This window comes from Miscanthus floridulus, chromosome 3 (genome assembly GCF_019320115.1).
Source record: "Miscanthus floridulus cultivar M001 chromosome 3, ASM1932011v1, whole genome shotgun sequence".
Lineage (NCBI taxonomy): Eukaryota > Viridiplantae > Streptophyta > Magnoliopsida > Poales > Poaceae > Miscanthus > Miscanthus floridulus.
Genome location: NC_089582.1, coordinates 120,675,617 through 120,687,466, shown reverse-complemented (window position 1 = coordinate 120,687,466; position 11,850 = coordinate 120,675,617).

Below are 11,850 nucleotides of genomic sequence, written 5' to 3'. Positions count from 1 at the left end.
CTCAGAAGGGCAAAGATGAGAGGAAGAAAGGACGAGTGTTCTATATTCAAGCTGGAGAAATTCCGGAAGGGGAGCCACTGATGATGGGTATGTTTCCTGTTGCCAATCACCCTGCAGTTATACTTTTTGATTCTGGCGCATCGCATTCATTCATCAATAGAACATTTGTCGTGAAGCATGAAATTTCGATTGGGGCAATAAAGGAAAGTTTCTTTATACAGTCGCCCGGGGGACGTCTGTGTACTAAGGAGATGGTATACCAGGTACCCGTAAACCTGGGTGGGCATATTTTTCCCACTACCATGATTATCCTTAAGGATCAGGATATAGATGTAATCTTGGGAATGAATTGGATGTATCAGCATAAGGCTGTTATAGATGCTTTGAATAGGACCTTAAGAGTGAGCTTGCCTGATAGTAATTCTCAACTTCTTATCCAACTTCCAACCCTAAGAAGATCAGTGAGTAAGATTTGTGCAACTGTTGTCAAAGAGATTAGAGATATTTCGGTAGTGTGTGGATTTCCAGATGTGTTTCCTGAAGATTTACCCGGTCTACCACCTGATAGGGATGTACAGTTCAATATAGAGTTACAACCTGGAACAGCTCCGATTTCTCGGAGAGCTTATAGGATGCCACCTAAGGAATTGGCCGAGTTGAAAACTCAGTTACAAGAATTGATTGAGAAAGGGTTTATCCAACCTAGTTCTTCACCTTGGGGATGTCCGGCAATTTTTGTGAAAAAGAAAGATGAGACCCTGAGGTTGTGTGTTGACTATCGTCCATTGAATGAAGTGACCATCAAGAATAAGTATCTATTACCTTGGGTAGATCTGCTTTTTGATCAACTGGCCAGAGCCAAAGTTTTCTCCAAGATAGATTTGAGATCAGGATATCACCAAATCAAGATAAAGCCTGAGGATATTCCCAAAATAGCATTTACCACAAGATATGGGTTATATGAATACTTGGTAATGTCTTTTGGTTTGACAAATGCTCCAGCTCATTTCATGTATCTTATGAACTCAGTATTCATGCCGGAGCTAGACAAGTTTGTAGTGGTGTTTATTGATGACATTTTAGTATATTCCAAGAATAAGAAAGAACATGCAGAACATCTCAGAATAGTTCTGACCCGTTTGAGAGAACATCAACTATATGCCAAGTTCAGCAAGTGTGATTTTTGGCTTAAGGAAGTGCAATTTCTTGGACATGTCTTGTCAGCCGAAGGAGTTGCAGTTGATCCAAACAAAGTGAAGGATGTGCTTGATTGGAAACCGCCAACCACAGTTCATCAAGTTCGGAGTTTTCTGGGTTTGGCGGGATATTACCGTCGGTTTATTCCAGATTTTTCAAAGATATCAAAGTCCATAACTGAATTGTTAAAGAACCAAGTTAAGTTTATCTGGTCATCAGATTGTGAAGAGGCTTTCCAGACTTTGAAGAGACTGTTGACTACTGCGCCAGTGTTAGCCCAACCTGACATCGAGAAGCCGTTTGATGTTTATTGTGATGCTTCAGGTATTGGTATTGGATGTGTGTTGATGCAAGAAGGCCGAGTCATTGCCTATGCATCCAGGCAACTTAAGCAACATGAAGAACATTATTCGACTCATGACTTGGAGTTAGCGGCTGTGGTTCATGCTCTGAAGATTTGGCGGCATTACCTGCTTGGTAATACGTGTCATATGTATACAAACCACAAAAGCTTAAAGTATATCTTTACTCAGTCAGAGTTGAACATGCGACAAAGAAGATGGTTAGAACTGATTAAGGATTATGATTTGGAAGTACATTATCACCCTGGTAAAGCAAATGTGGTTGCAGATGCTCTCAGTCGCAAAGGTTATTGCAATTGTCTGACAGCGAGAACAATGGGTTTGAATTTATGTCAAGAAATGGAAAAGTTGAATGTAGAAGTAATTCAACAAGGAAGTTTGACCAACATAATTGTTGAAGCCACTATTCGAGGCCAAGTTATTACTGCTCAGAGGGAAAACAAGGGTATAGCCCATATCAAGGAAAGAGTCAAGAAGGGAAAAGCGGAGTGCTTTAGTATTGACAATGAAGATGTGTTGTGGTTCAAGGATCGCCTGGTGGTACCAAAAGTTCCTGAGTTGCGGCAGTCAATTCTAGATGAGGCACATGCTACTAGGTTATCCATTCATCCGGGAAGTAACAAGATGTACCATGATTTAAAGCAAAGATTCTGGTGGACTAAAATGAAAATAGAGATTGCTAGATACATAGCAAAGTGTGATACTTGTCAAAAGGTGAAAGCTATACATTTGAGGTCTGCTGGTGAATTACAATCATTACCTATTCCATCTTGGAAGTGGGAGGACATAAGCATGGACTTTATTGTTGGTCTACCCAAGACATCAAAGGGATTTGACTCAGTATGGGTTATTGTAGATCGACTCACTAAGTCAGCGCATTTTCTTCCAGTCAAGACAATATATCCTACGATCCAATATGCCAAAATATACTTAGCAAGAATCATGAGTCTCCATGGAATACCCAAGACTATTGTGTCAGATAGGGGTATACAGTTTGTTTCCAACTTTTGAAAACAATTGCATTCTTCGTTGGGTACCAAACTTCTGTACAGTACAGCTTATCATCCGCAGACTGATGGACAGACTGAAAGAGTTAATCAAGTGCTTGAAGATATGTTAAGGTGTTGTGTCCTTAACTATTCCAATAAGTGGGATGAATGCTTACCTTTGACCGAGTTCTCATACAACAATAGTTATCAAGAAAGCATTAGAATGGCTCCATTTGAAGCACTCTATGGTCGTAGATGCAGAACATCATTGAGTTGGTCTGAGCCTGGAGAAAGAAGATTCTTTGGAGTTGATCTTGTGAAAGAAACAGAAGACAAGGTTAGGCAAATACAGAGTAATTTGAAGATAGCTCAGTCCCGCCAAAAGAGTTATACGGATAGACGACAGAGACCATTGGTATTTAACAAAGGAGATTTTATATATCTGAAAGTATCACCAATGAAGGGAGTTAACCGTTTTGGTGTTAAAGGAAAGTTGGCACCCCGATATATTGGACCATATCAAATTTTAGAGAGGTATGAAAAAGTAGCATATCGTTTGAAATTACCTGAACATCTTGCAGCTGTGCATGATGTGTTCCATGTTTCTTAATTGAAGAAGTGTCTCCGAGTGCCTGAACAAAATGTTGAAGTTGAAGGAGTAGAACTAGAACTGGATTTAACATATTCCGAATATTCTATCCGAGTGTTAGATCAGAAAGATCGTGTTACTCGAAGACGGACAATCAAATTCTATAAAATACAATGGAATCAACATTCAGAAGAGGAAGCTACTTGGGAATCAGAAGATTACTTGTTGGAAAAGTTTCCCGAATTTTTAGCGTCAATATAGAATCGAGTGATGTTAGTTGAGCTCGGTAGTACATGTTGTGTTTTGTAAAAGTAACCTTAGCTGTTTTATGGACAGAGTTTGTATGTGTTCTTGCGACACATTTCCTTTTCTATTACTTACCCTATGGCTTTGAATCTCGGGGCGAGATTTCTTTTAGGGGGAAGGATTGTAACACCTCGGGTGTTTAAATGTTAAAATCTGACATGTCATCATATGCATTGCAAAGCATTTGGTATTTGGTGAAAACTTTGATGTGCATTTACTAAAACAAGTTTACATTTGTGTAATGAGTGTTGAATTGTATTGTTTGACTCAAGTTCAAAGTTTGACTGGGTTTTGAATTTTTCGAGAAAACCCCGCGTTTCAACATGTAAACCCTACCCTGAAAATCCATTTCAAAATCTAAGCATATTTTGGGGTTGGGCCCAAAAGCAAAAGTGTAGAGCTTGGCAAGTTATACAAAGTTTGTTTTTGGAGTTTTTCAAGTTGTTTAGAAAATTTTTGAGTAAATCAAAAAGGCGTAATTCGGTAAATTTCCCTATTCAAATTCAAAAGTTCATTTCAAAATCTAGACCGAATTAGGAGATGGTTATAAAAGCAAAGTTGTAGAACTTTCGATTTTGAACAACTTTTATTTTTGGAGATTTTTGAGTTGTTGTGAAAATTTGAGAGTAATTTGTGAAATTTGGCGAATGGCAAACTTGTAATTTCTGTGAACAGTACTCACCGCTCAGGCTACACCGGCGGCGATCTTCGGCTTGCTTCCAGTCGCGCGCGTGGCCGTTTGGGCGTCGCGTTGGCGCGCTGAAGACTTCGTCGTGGCTTCCTTGCGCTTCTTTGGCTACCCTATAAAGCTCTGGAGCCGCCGCCGTTCTTCTTTCTTCGCTCTCTGTTTTTCCCGTCGCCGCTGCTCCATCTCCGGCGAGCCCGTGCCGTCGTTGTCGTGCTCCACCGTCGCTGTTAAGCTAGTCCCAGCTCCGCCTGAACCTTGCGCGTCCATCTGACCCACCAATTTGGCTTGTCTTCACCGGGAACTCGAGTTTCATCGCCTTCTTCCTCGCGGCCGGTAACCTCACCGTCGCATGCGCATCTTCGTGGCCAGAGCCCGTCGGTGAGCCGTTGCCCTTGATTGATGTCCCTTTAGCTTCGTCTCGATGCCGTAGTGCTCATTTCACTATTGTTTGGCCGTTTTATCCACTGCAGTCGCCGGTACACCGTCACCGACGATCCTTGCTCCGCCGCCATTGCTGTTCACGTCGACCCGTGTCTACGTTGCTTCTCCGGTCTTAATTCTTGCTTGAACGTGTTCGTGGTGAGCTACTGGACCTTCCCATGCCCTCTGTTTCCCCGTTTTCGGCTTCGTTTCGCCGGCGTAACGTCGCCGAGCCACCGCATCCGCCATGGCCGACGCTAAGCTCGTAACTCGTAGTAATTCGTCTAGCTAGTGCCTTCAGTCGATGCACCGTGATGATGTGGTCATTTTAGTACCTTGACCGTCGCCTTTGGACTCACCGTCGGTGAGTTTGCGCCGGTCAGCGCCGTCATCGTTGTAGTCAACACGCGGGAGGTAGAAGATGACAGGTGGGGTCCGATGTCAGTGACTCAGCGTTCAAATGGATTTTTCTATTTTCAGATTTGAATGAATAGTGTCTGTTTTTGTTATTTTTGTGTAGATTTATTTAGAGCTCCAAAAATTATGAAAATTTTTGTGTGACTTCTCTGAGATGTATAGTATTTAAGAAAAATATGAAATAGTGTTTTTCAGTAAGTTTTAAATATGATAAAAATTGCTCAATTTATTCATAAATGGATTTCCAGGATTTTTTCTAGGCTTATTTATTTATCCAAAAATTATGAAATTTGTTTTGCCACTTAGTTAACATGTAATGAACATGTACTAAAATTTTGGGCTCAATTAGAATAAGTTGATTTATTTCATAATTTTAAATTAAATAATTAATTCATAAAAGCAAATAGTAACCTTTAGTGATTTAGGTTTTGTCTGGAATTTTGGATTGAGTGATGACCTTGGGTCATTTGTTGTTAATGATCCTTGGCAGTTGATGTATGTGTTTATGAAAAAGAATTAGTTTGTTTGACTTGCAACTGTACCGCGAAGGAAAGTTGTATTCAAATTATTAATTTTTCATCCATCATCGAGCATCATGTTTAGAATTCCGCATCATGTTAAACATGGCATTGTTATTACGTGTAGTGAACGAAGGTGAAAACGTGGTAGTTAATCAAGCTGTTGAAGAGGTTAATCCGTCTGTTAAGGTCGGGTCGAATACTTGTGTAACGTCGTAGGAACTGGACTTTTCCGTCAACGAAGGCAAGCCCCGGATGCATACAACCCTACCTTGTATTTTATAAATTAATTTCGCTTTTGCTTTCTGTTACTGCATTAAGTGATTAGGAGTTAAGTAAAAGCCTAATTGGTGCATTACCACCCTTGTTATTCCATATTTACCCTATTACCTGTTTTAAACTCGTTTATGCCTAGTTTTGCTTAGCTATGCGTAGAACGATGAAAGTCGGGTGACTACCTGCCACCTGCAAGTTTTAAATGGAACATTGATTAATTATGTTAGCATGTGATATGGGAATATGGAGTAATAAATCTAGACCGGGCGGACTCGGTGTGTGTGAGCCACAAGACATGGAGGTCTTGTGAGCGGATTCTTTCCGCCTGTGTTGATTAAGGCACGTCCGTTGTTGAATTGCATGAGGTGAGAATTTGTAGTACTAACCACATACTCCGGTAAGCCTGAACTTGGCAATTCTATTACGAGAATGGCTACTCGCGCACTGGGAGTGGAGAGATGGCGGGAATAGCGTGTACCCTCGTGGCTGGAATGTGGCCGGATTTGAGGTGTGCTGTATTCTCGGGTGGCGCGGACCCGTTCTTGTTTTAGAGGATCCGAGGGTAGGTTGATATATGTGAGTCGGGGACCTGCATATGTCGTGTGGTCTGGAATTCCCAGCTGGGTTTATAATCGGTTCGAATCATCGTTGCTCCTCGGTTATGGAGACTCAACTCACTGTTCATCATCGTAGAATTAATAACCGGAACTTGACTAAGGCTTGTGAAGATGTTGGATATGAAGTTTCATGATCTCAGTGCGGATCGTGTCAGCTTTGTATATAATTCTCGAGAAGTTTTCTATATAAAGAATGTTGTTAAAAGAGCTTTTACGCAAAAGAACTTTGATCATTGTTAAAGCTATACCTTGAATCCCTGAGCCTGCATTACTGAGTTTATCAGTTAAGATTTTGGATAAGTCTTGTTGAGTACCTTTGTACTCAGGGTTCGTTGACCCCTTGTTGCAGGTGAGCCTCATGAGCAGATCTGTTTTGGATCGTGCTGCATGACTATCGTTCGTTCTGACGATGAGAATTAAATGTGTGATCCTTGGGCAGGATGTTTATTTTGTGTGATATGTCTATATTAATTATGCCACTCCACTACTACTATGGTTTGTAATAATTATCGAACTTAGTTTGTAAGCTTTGAAACAACTGGTTTGTAAACTATGTTATCGTAAGACTTCCGCTGATTTTACTCTGGTTTTGATATTTGAATAAATGTTGTAATACTGCAATGACTCTGTAACGTGATCCTACTCGGAAATCGTGGATGATTCGGGGTTCCCCGAGGACACCCGATAGTCTTTTTAAGTTAATGGAAACATATGCATGAATGTCAATGGTCGTCGGACAGTGACAGGTGCATGTGGGCCCAATAACTTAGGAGGTTCTGCCACACCTTGGCAGTGGTAGCGTTTGATAGGATATGAGTAACGGTGCAGAAGAGCACCAAATCCAACCTCCCAAGAGAGATATTCCCCTAAGATTTGAGACATCCCATCCCTTCAGAATTGGGGTACCAACTCGTCCCCTCCTAACGCAGTCCGTCTTCGTCCGTACCTACGCGCCCATCTCTTCTTCCTGCTTAAGGGCCCGTTCAGTTCAGGCAAAACCACAGCAGGAATCATTCCATTTACTGAAAGCTTATACAAATTAAATAACAATTTTGACTAGGAACTCTTCCTGCCAGTCGTTCCTGATAAAACGAACGGGGCCTAAGTGGATTAGGAAAAGCAGTGCTGAAAGCCATATACAAGTATGCAGCGTAGTCAAATTTCCAATTTCATTAATCCGGCTTGTAGAAACCGAAAGAGATAGAACAAAGGCAGTAGGGAGTGTGGTAGTGACAGACCCTAAACTGCTCTTTTTGGCTTCAATTGCCAAATTGGACAATTTGACTTGGTTGCTTGTGCATATCCCTATTGCCATCAACGAAGTTGAGCGGCATCCCAAATTGAGGTTGACTAGCAATCGATGCCGCTCCACTAGTAGATTCATCATGAGGTGGAGTATCAGATCCCGTACCTATTTTCTTACCCTCCAACTTTGCAAATTTCAAATCGATCTTATTGAGTCTCTCATCAATGGCATTTGTCATGGTTTTTTGAAACCAACAAGCATTGTTGCATATTGGTCCACTGTAGGGAGAGGGTCAGAATTTCTCATGTTGGTTTTTACCTCAAATGTACTCCCTCCATCCAGAAAAGAATGCAATTATGGGATCCGTGCCGGTCAAAGTAGCTCAAGTTTGACCAAGTTTATAGCAAATAGTATTAATATTTATGTCTCCAAATAAATTTATTATAAAAATACATTCTATGACTAATCTAATTATACTAATTTTGCATTATGAATGTTCATATTTTTTTTATATAATTTTGGTCAAAGTTCAGATTGATTAACTCCTCGAAAAACAAGAATTGCGTTCTTTCGTGGACGGAGGGAGTAGATACAATAGAAAGAGGGCTGAAGTTGATTTCCTTGACTTAGTGCGAGATGACAACTCGTCGATCCACAGACAAGCATGCAAGGGCACACTCCAAATCAGCATCAGCTTTTGGCCCTCTCCTCCGGCATCTTAAAATTATCCACAAAAAGTTGCTCAACAACCAAAGGTTTGACAATATTCTTGGGATTCATCGGATCTATCAAATCATCTTTTGCCTCAGATATTACAACAAGTGATCTTCTTGATTTATTCCTCAACGGAATTGCTACAAAGTGTGTGACGCTAAGAAGGTCCCACATCTCGAGTGCTAGCTAACTTTAAAAGACGCGCACCTCTTCGCGAAACGCTCATGTAGGCCTCGCGGGAGAAACCCGTCAACAAGATGTACCTGGAATTACCCTAGAGTCTGCAAGGCCACCTAAAGCACTCAGGAATATCATCGAGAGATACATAGAACATTAGGGTATATTAGGACAAGAAGAGATTAGGGTTCAGTGATACATAAAAAGTTTTTATCGATTAGATACAACAACCGACCGTATAGGTGTTGTTTTTATCCCACTAAAAACCAGAAGTTAAATTCCGCATGTTTTCAAGTTTTCCTCTAGAACTCGCGGCCAAATCCGATCTAACCGGCTTCAAAACTTGTTCTAACCAGCTTCCATGTTTTGAGCAAGTTTTGAAGACTGTTCGGCACTGCCTGCACTATTTACTGTTCATCCCTGTTTGACCGTACGTTTGTTCGGCTGCTGCTCACTGTTAACTGACGTGACTACTGTTCACCCGTGTTCCCCGGCACCGGCGCGGCGTAGCGCGCCTGCCATGCTAGCACATACATACGGCTAGCTCGTTAGCGCTTACGTGCGCGTGACACAGACGCGCGCTTTCGTGCCGCCGCTACGTACCCGCTATAGCATTAGCATAGCATGTGCCGGCCGGTCAGCCTGGGCGTTCGGTTAACCGAAACCGATCGGTTCGGTTCTTCGGTTCTTCGGATAATTCGGTTACCTAAGAAGAAGAACCGATCGGTTACTTTGAAGACGCGGAACCGAGGAATTTCGGTTTCGGGTAATTCGGTTCGGTTTCGGTTCTAACCGATGGAACCGAATTTTCAGAAACCAGGAAACACCCCATTCATTTGCAAATTTCAGCAGCAGCAAATTCAAGCATATATGTTATTGTTCTCTCAAATATTCAAGCATATTCAAGCAAATTTAAGCCTGCAGACTGCAGTAAGAAAACAAGAGCCAAGAGGTCCAACAGGCAACAGCACTGCATAGCAATGCTCAGTCACAGACCACAGGTCCACAGCTCCAGCCTCCACCCTCGAGGCGTCCAGCACCACACAATCACACACACACACACATATTCAAGCATACAGAATTACAGAGCAATGAAAAAACAAGAGGTCCAAGTCCAACGCTCCAACAGCACAAGTGAAACAAGAAGTCCACCATTTTGTCTGCTTCAATTGCTTCCCTGGGAGTCTTGAAGCCAAGGCCAATGCAGCAATGCTCTTCTAGAATCGGTTGCCTCCCTTGCCAGGCTTCTTACCTTTGCTAGATTTCTTTGAGCTATAAAACTAAGAAGAAATCTACGGTCACGAAATGTATATTGCTCACAGAGAATAGAAAGCATGGAAGAGGCAAGAAGCTCTCACAGTCTCACTTGAGGAAAACCTTAGGCTGCTTGAGGAAAGCCTTCTCAGTCTGGAAAATGGATAGATAGAAAACATTATAACTACTTTGCAACTAGCTGGAAACTACTAGACTTGCTTATACACATGAACAAGTAAAAACTTGGCAGACAAATGCAGTAAGAACTGTGCTCGTTCAATAATCAGAGAGTGACAATACTACTATAAATGCATCACATCAAAATAACACATTAAACCTAGAAATTAGAACTGACAAAGTATCATCAAGAAGGGACATTTTTTAGTCCTAAAAGGCTAAAACCGCATACAATGGAACTGCAGCGATAAAATGATAAGTGAGATGGACAAGTGACCTAGTTTCTTGTAAAAATAATTAAGTTCATTCTGACCTTGGCCTAGTTAGAACACAAATCACAATTGATTAATGCAGATTGAAACATGGTCATTTATCTTTTACCTATTTCTTGTTCTTGCTTTCCTTTGAGGACTTGCTTGGCTGTGATGAGCTGATGTTGGTGGATGTAACCATCTTCTTTTTGCTGCCTTGGATTTGTGACTTGGCAGCATGGGCATCAACAATGGCTTTGTCCTTGAATTCTTTAATAAATTCTGAAAATAGAAAACAGCAAACAAAGAAAACATTAAATATTTTTTTCATGATTGAAAACAGTAAAGAAATAGTACAATAAATGGTCACCTTCTTCTACATTGGTCAATTCTTCTGTATTCTCTACTAAGTTGATGGGAGTTGCTCTTCTAAGCCAATCTTGAGTGCAAACAAGAGCTTCAATCATAAATGGAGTGAGTGAACTCCTAAAATCATCTAGAATACGCCCACCAGTGCTAAAGGCCGATTCACTAGAAACTGTGGATATTGGAATGGCGAGCACATCACGGGCCAATGTACACAATATGGGAAATCTAGTGGACTGCCCCTTCCTCCAAGCAAGAATATCAAACATTTTGGTATCTTCTTCACACTCTTCAGCCAAGTATTTATCCAGTTCAGTCCTGCTGCCCCTGCTGCAACTACTTGTTCCATTGTTCAGCTTAATCTTCTTTGTCAGCTTAGTCTTCAACTTTCTAGCACCCTCTCCACCTTGCTTAGATGGGGGTGATTCACTTGGTTGGGGCTGCACATTACTTGAAGAACTATTGTTCCTGTATTCTTCAAAAAGGTTTTGCAAGCATTTGGTAATTGCAGCCCAAACTTTCTGTCCAACACCGGCACCATACATCTCTTCGATTACCATTTCTGTATACTGTGAAAGCTTGTATCTAGGATCAAGTACAGCAGCAACAAAAATCAGCAAGTTAATATGTTCCTTCTCCTTCTCCTTTCCCTTTGCCTTGTCATTTTGCATTTCTAAATGTTCATGCCACTTCCCCCAATACTTGTCATACTTGTCTTTCATTCTTCTCCCCATTTCTTGCTGGACAGAATCTGAACTACTCATCCATTCATTCACCAATTCATTGACCTCTCCAATCTCATGAAAGTAAGTGTGAGCAGTCACACTTAATGATGCTGAAACACGTTTTGTTACTTCAGCAAAATGCCCTAGAAACTCAGCTAGTTTTCTTGCATTATCCCAATCATGCTCATCAGGAACTCCTGGACCGGGAACACCTGGCTTAATGTCACTAAGCAATTCAATTGTATAGTATGGATCTTCATCTGGATACCTAGCAAACACCTTTTCATATGTGCAAGCTGCTTTTAGCATATCATATGTCGAGTTCCACCTAGTGCACACATCAAGGTTCAAGAATGCCTTGCTGTCCACTTTCTCCCATTGTGCAATCTCTTTAAATTTGGCCAATCTTGATGAACCATTCCTAACAAATCTAATCGCAGCCCGTACACGCTTGATAGACTGGTCTACTTCTTTCAAACCATCTTGGACAATCAAATTAAGTATATGTGCAGCACATCTCATGTGAAGGTATTTGCCCCCTGCTATGCTAGTTTTCACACT